At 39.1% G+C, this 7,327-nt stretch overlaps 1 protein-coding gene across 1 annotated transcript in view; it reads left to right on the plus strand.

The window, feature by feature from the left end:
- The first annotated feature begins 18 nt into the window (after positions 1-18).
- Fam20b (FAM20B glycosaminoglycan xylosylkinase) overlaps positions 19-7,327 on the plus strand; it is a 41,026-nt gene continuing 33,717 nt past the window's right edge. The window contains exon 1 of the mRNA XM_010630232.3: positions 19-429. The gene's annotated coding sequence lies outside the window, so the exon portion shown is untranslated. The remainder of the gene's footprint in view (positions 430-7,327) is intronic.

The following is a 7,327-nucleotide window of genomic DNA, read 5'->3' on the forward strand; positions in this document are numbered from 1 at the left end:
CCGGGCCCGCCTCGTGGCCGAGTAGCACGAGTGACCCGCAGGCCCGAGGCTGGAGGCGAGGACAACCTTGCCCGTGGCCCGCGCGCTCTTCGGGATCATGCACCTGGCGCTCTTAGTGGGGCACAACTTAAGGAAATGTGATATGATTGTCCAGAGTGGGTTGTCCTCGAGATTTCATTTCCGGGTGTGGTAGCCGGCGATTCAGAGCGAGCCGAAACGTTGCCATTAGTGATGAACGTGAAGTTGTCAGGCAGTGACCTTGATTGGGGTCTGATGAGAGAGTCATTTTAATCAGCCTTCTGTTACCAGTCTCCAGATAGGAAGAGAAGCAGAAAGATGTTACTGTAGATGGAAAGTGGAAGGGCAGGGTATGGATGCTCATCGTGGAATTCGTCCAAAATTTTACAGGCCACGACCACGTCGATATGGGTAAGGAGTTTTTAATTTTGGAAGAGGAGAGATTCTTTATACTGCCGCTAGGATCTAGGGCCAGATGTCAGTATCATCCTCACACTACTAGTTTCCTTCTGGAAGTTTGATTTCTCACCTGGAAGGAAGGATCTAGCTATTAAAGTCTAGGATATTCTAGATCTGTAGCTGGTTAAAGTTAAAATTGCTGTTTGTTAACCATGCCTATAATCCTTGTAAAGTCGTGCATAAATTTTCTCATGGCTGATTTTTTTAAATTGGACTGGTGACCTCAGTATGCTTCTGTATTATGGACTTTGCTTGAATTTACGCAGGACCTTTGGGCTAAGCTTAGAGCACGTCCACCTATATTTATCACCTAGATACATCATTGAGAAACTGAGGTATAGGTAGTAAAGATGCCTGATTATTTGCCTAGTTTCAGTAAGAATCTAAAATTAAATTATATTAAATTAATTTTTTTTCATTGGTACTGGAAATCGAACTCTGGACCTTGCCCTTGCCAGGGAAGTACTATGCCACTGAGCTATATTCCCTGCCCTAAATTAATTTTTGTGACCTTGGAATCTTGAATACCTAAATGAAATTTTGTTTCCTTTGCTTTCAGGGCAGACTTCAGCTTTCTACACTTTGTGTGACTGTTGTTTCAGTGGTATAAACCTTGAAACCAGAAATTTCAGCTCTTAAATTGATAACTTTTTAAAATAGGTAGCAAGTAGTTGTCTCTTGGTGATTGCTAGCTACCATATCATACTAGAAGCAAGAGACTGCTGTTTGTATTCTGTGCTCATAGTTACAAACAGTAAAAAGGATTTTTTTTTTTAAGACTGGGTCTTGCTGTGTAGCCCACACTGGCCTCAAACTCTCTTGCCTCAGCCTCCCAAGTGCTGGTGTTGCATAAGTGCTCCACCTTTGCCTACCAAAAGAACCTTCTAAACCAGGTTGCTGTGGAACAGAAAGCCAAGTGGTTTTATGGTTTGGGGTGGGAGCTGTGAGATTCTACATTTTGTTATAATAGTTAATGCACCTAATAGTGGCTAGTGCATAGTAGGTGTGCAGGAAATGCTTGTTTGTTGAATTAATAAATGCAAAATAATGAGGGAAGCAGAAATATCCTAGTGCAAAATTTTAATCATTTAGTCTTTATAAAAAGAAAATAAAAAGCCAAGAAAATATGTTTCAGATTCCTTTTGAAAATGTTCTGTTAGAACTCTTGGTAATGGTCCTATCAGTAGCATCAACTTTTCATCTCTTGTCCTTAAATTGAAGGTGGGTTTTCTAGAAGATCCTCCTTCTCTCTTCCCTCCTTAATCTGCCTCTGTAATCTCCAAGGACTAGTGAGTTCATTAGTGTGGGCCTTACTTTGCTACTGAAACCAGCTTTGACCAACTTAATAATGTCAGCATGACAGCTAGAGCTGCCTAAAAGAGAATGTAATGCAGAGACCTTACTTTTCATTTCTTTTTCTTAATGGAAACAAAAAAGAAGTGCCTGTCGACCTAGAGAATTTTGAGAGTACATCTGTCATCCCAGTAAGAGATAGAGATCAGGGGCTGGTGCAAAAAAAGGGGCATTGAACTTTGGTGTATGTTTGAGATCTGTACTTTGTGGCAAGGTAACAGCCCCTTGAGAGTAGAGGGTGCTAATTTGGGTATTTATAAAAGGCGGTCAAGGAATGTGAAATTATGAGTGTGTAAAGAGGATAGAACCAAGAACAGGATAGGCAATAAAGTCTATCATTTGGAGGGCTAGGGATTTAGCTCAGCGGTTTGGTGGCCTGCCTTGCAAGTGCAAGGACCCGGCTTCAATCCCCAGTACCAAAAAAAAAAAAAAGTCTATCATTTGGTCTCTCAAATGTTGACCTGCTGCATGTCTCATTTATCTGGTGCTGGTGGGAAATAAAGTACATGCAGAATTATTTTAGCTGTACTCTTTATGGAAAAGTTCTTACAATTTGTAAATTACTTTTTAAACGTATAGTTTAACCATTTCTTTTATTGTCCAAAGTTATGATTACTAGCACCCCTTACTGACAGTAATTGAGTAAGAGTTTGAATGACTGCCCCCTCTGCTTTTTTAATTTTTTGAATCTGCTTATTAGTAAGCCTATCTCTTTCAGGAGTTGGAAAGTTCTACAGCTTCTGGTCTATAGAGTAGAAGAAACTCAGATCACTCTGCTTCCTGAAATTGAATATAAAACAATGGAATTGGCTTGGTTGGTTCTGCTGACCATTTTGTTACTATTAATATGTGAGCTTTGTAGCCACTGTTTTGGCTGCCCAACAACCTTCTTTTGTTCATTTTTTGTTTCTTATCCTTGGTTTAAATAGTTAATTTGTACCCTATATAGGTACATTTATGTTTGCACATATGTTCATCTTACAGAAAAAATAATATGAGCGTTTCTAGTATTGCTTCTTCCAGAAACAATAGTAGTAATACCTGAAGATCTGGTTTCAGCTTTGTCTCATGTCATTCTTGGGCAGTGTCTTCTTAGACTTTCTCCATTCTTAGCACTTCCGGATTGTCATAATTCTCAGTCCCAGACAGTATCAAGAACCAGATTAGCAATAACAGAAGCCTAGAAAGGTAGAAACAGGGTATACAGAAGGTAGCAACTGTAGCTAACTTTAAATTGAGTATATATAGTTGGAAATGTACATTTGAATTTATTACAGGAATTATTTGCCTATGTCTGTAAAATAGACCATCTTTAATCTAAAATGTTGCCAATTCATAAGAAGTAGTGCTTATCATCATAAAGAGCTCTCACTGATGTTTCATTCCTGTTATTCGGCAAACTTTATCGAAACCTCTCACATGAGTAAGTCCCACATGCCCTGCACATTGCTGTTTCTTGTAAGTATGAAAAGGGAGTAAAACGTATTCATTCCCCTGTCCCCGAGGATCTCACAATATGGAAGAGACAGGTACTCCAAAAAGCGTATTAGCGTGTGTGTCCATATCATTACAGGGTGATAGTGCGAGGAGCCACCCAGCCATCACATCAGCACAGACCTGTTTTGGGGTTCTGCTGTTTCTGAAAGAGATTTCATGTGTGTACCTTTCCAAGAAGTGTCGTGAATTGAACTTCTAAGATGGAAAGTGTTTAAAAGCTGGAGGAAAATATTTGAAATTTCATACTCCCACGCTCTGTAGAAATTTCTTTCTATATTATAGCCCTTGAAAGTGGTTATGTACTGACAATTGAGTAGTGAAATACCTAGAATGTAGGAAGCTTCATTATACCCGGCTCATTTGAAGCAGAATGTAAATTCTTGCTCAGTTCCACTGAATGGCTGGATCACTGAACACTGCCTGTCTTGGCGTTTATAACAGATCTTGCTAGCAATGCGTGCTAAAAATTTTCTTTCCATTTTTCAAGGAAAAAAGTTAGAAGCTTTTTCTGAATGAAGGTTTAAATGGGACAGTTTGCACGTTTTTTCAAAGAGGAAAGTTTTTTTGTTTTTTGCCTGTCAATTTAACTCTCATGCCCAGGGAGAAGGACTACCTTAATCTTTCATTGACGCCTGGTGATCATTTTAGTTCCTTCATGGGGAACTGTTAAGAGAAGTTCACATAAGGGATTTGCCGTTTATAGATATTATATGAATAAATATTTAAATGGAAGTGAAAACAGAAAAATCTAATACTCAAACCAACTTAGTATTATGTGGGAATTAGATTTTCTATACTTGCAACTTTAAGGTACTCTCAAGGCTTATTTTACAAGCTTTAGGATGTGCAGATTGTCATCTTTAAAATACACAGCAAGTTTTCTAACCTGAAGACTATTGTGAAAGGCATTGTCTTATTATTTCTGTACTGCAGGGTTGTGATTTTTGTAATTTCTTATGCTTTGGCTGAAGTACTTTAGTATAAAGGTTAGGCATTGTATAGTTGTATGACTATGCGAGGTTTGCCTTGATTGCTTTACATGGGTTTACATTAGGGTCTGTAAAGCACAAGTGGATTTTAGTAGAAGTTTCTTTAACTTAAACATCTACAATGATGGCAGAAAAGAAACAAGTGGCAGATAAAGTTTGTAATGAATATATTCCTTCATAGAAGGCATTAATAATAACTTACAAATGCGACCTAACAATTTGTCAGTCTAATCTTTATTTATACTTAGTGTTAATTTATTGTTTTTCTCTTCTCTAGAGATTTTTTTTTTGAGAGAGAGAGGGTCTTAGTATGTAATGTCGGCTGGCTTTCAGCTTGCTTTATAGCCTACGCAGGCCTCAAGCTCATGATTCCCCTGCCTCAGTCTCCTGAGTGCTGGGATTACATGTGTGTGCCACCTTGCCTGGCTGATTTATTTTCCTATATTCTCTCTCCTCATATACTTAAAATGCTCGAAAAAGTTGATAGGAGCAGAACAGATGGTGAGAGTGTGGTACAGCTACCCCAAAATATAATCATTTGAAACAATGATTTGTTTTTTTCTTACAGTTATGTAGGTCAGCTGATTTCAGCTGGTTGGTTCCTGCCTGCATGGTATAAGCTGGGGTCTTGTATGTGGCTCTTTTTTCTGGGAACTTGACTAGGGACTGGAGTGCACTTGATAGCTTCATTTCCTTGTCTGGCCCTTCAGCCGGGTGGCCAGAATAGCAAAGGGCTGCTATAGGTCACTCATTTGGTAGTCTGTCCCAAACAACTTTATATGGTGGCTGGATCCCTGAAGAGTAAAAGTGGAATCTGCCAGGTCTTTTAAAGCCTAGGCCCAGAACTGGCACTTACACAGCCTTCTGTTGGTCAGAGCAGGTTACAAAGCCAGCCAAATTCAGGAGGAACAGACTCCACCCTTTGGGTGAGAGAAATTGTTGGTGTCTGCTTTGTATTAGTCAACAAAAATCTCAATTCAGATTTTATCTCTTCTTACCCTCAAATCTGTAACAATTACCAAAGAAGTTTGGAAACAGTTCTTCTTAGGGTAGAGGGCAGGGAGATTTGTTTAATGAATTTTACCACTTTTTGGCAAATCTGTAACTGGTCCTCTTTTGTTTGTTTATTTTGTTTTTTGAGACAGGGTCTCACTATGTAGTTGAGACTGACCTGGAACTCACTATGTAGCTCAAGCTGGTCTTGAACTCAGTGATCCTCCTGCCTTAGCCTCCCAAGTGCTAGGATTACTGGCGTGCACCACCACAGCACCACGCCTGGCACTAGTCCTCTTGATGAAATGTTTGTTACTGAATGTTTACCTTGTGGTAATTTACAATCACGATGCATATTCAACTTACGTGGTAATAAACTGACCATTTAATTGGAAACCCTAAAAAGTGAAAATTTTCCTTTTCCTGAAACTTTCACTTTTAGTTGCTGTGAACAAAGGTTGAGATTTCTTTTCTGTAACCTCAGAAGTAATAGTGTGAAGCTGTCAATTTAAATCAAAAGCAATTCAAAGGGACACTGCTACAGATGAGACTTGGAACCTCACTAGTGGGCTACAGAATCTGCAGGAAGTTACATAGATCATACAACGTACAGACCTCTGCTCTAGCAGAGGTGTGTGTGTGTGTGTGTGTGTGTGTGTGTGTGTGTGTAATATATATATTCCTCCGGTATCAGGCAGATTCTTGAGCAGAGGACTTTATACTAAAATCTCACTTTTTCCAGTGGAATCTATTTATCTCTTTTCCAAAAACAACTTTATAGTCATAAGTTTGTTCTTTCAGAATTTATCACACATCTAAGATGGTGGTGTCTGTGGGCAAAGAATTAAAATAAATGAGCCTGTGTAGCAAGAAGCCCCATGTGGCTGATGGAGTTGAGTGTGAAACCAGGGTTCAGTAGGAGAATTCCCTGTTAAAGTTTACTTCCAAACTCCATCAGAGAGTATGCCAGTTTTTAGTAGGAAGACTGTTTACCAGTGTACCATTTACACTGCCTTTTTTACATTAACATTTTTTGAGTTAAATTACTGCCTTGAGTCTACGTGTTCTTTGAAGAAGCCTCAGTTTCACCTAACAGGAGTATTAAAATAAGGGACCATAATATAATTGAAAAGTGTTGAACTGCTTGAAGCATTTATAGGAAGCAGTGAGAGCATGAAATATAGCAGACACAGTCCTCTGGGAATGCCAAGAAGGTTTTCATAAATAATTTGAAATAGACTCAGAGATCTTGCTTTTATTTCCTTAGTATCCATAGTTGGGAGATCATCTGACAAAGTCTGGTTTCCAGAGTATGCTGTTTTTCTCTTATGAGACAGTAAAATAGACTGGAAGCACTATGGTGGGCACCTCTCTCAAACATAAAGTAGCAAAGTAGATCATTGAAAGGAGGTGGAAGATTCAGAAAGTTAAATTAAAAACTGTATACAAGGTAGAATGTAATTAAATACTGGTTGAAAGGATAGAGAAGTTACCATAGAGTAAAAAGAAGACTCCAGAAAGAATCTTGGAGATAGACCTTCAAAGAAGAATTAGGCCTTACACAGCAGACTCAGGAGGAATGAGTAAGAAGAAGTGGGATTTTGTGGGTGTTCAGGAGTGAGGATTGACGGGGGCAAAGAGCAGTACCATCAAAGGGAGCATGCTTAATCCATTTGTTTGAAGCTGAAAAGCGGAACAGGATGCCTGGTTTGAAGTTTTTTGGCATAGAATTTTAATGCCTTGCTAAGGAATTTGTAGAATCAAAGGTGGTTAAGTGGTTAGAAAAATTACTTGGGCTGTATTAGCTTCAGACTGCATCAGAAAAATGATTTGAGCGGGGAGTGGTGGCATGCACCACCTGTAATCCCAGCATTTGGGAGGCTGAGTCAGGAGGATCTCCATGAGTTCAAGGCCAGTCTGGGATACCTAGTGAGTTCAAGGCCAGCCTGAACTACTAGTGAAACCCTGTCTCAGAGGAAAAAAAAAAAAAAAAAAAAAAAAATTTGACTGTATTCACT

This window comes from Fukomys damarensis, unplaced genomic scaffold (genome assembly GCF_012274545.1).
Source record: "Fukomys damarensis isolate Sample0158 unplaced genomic scaffold, DMR_v1.0_HiC HiC_scaffold_11, whole genome shotgun sequence".
NCBI classification, from domain to species: domain Eukaryota; kingdom Metazoa; phylum Chordata; class Mammalia; order Rodentia; family Bathyergidae; genus Fukomys; species Fukomys damarensis.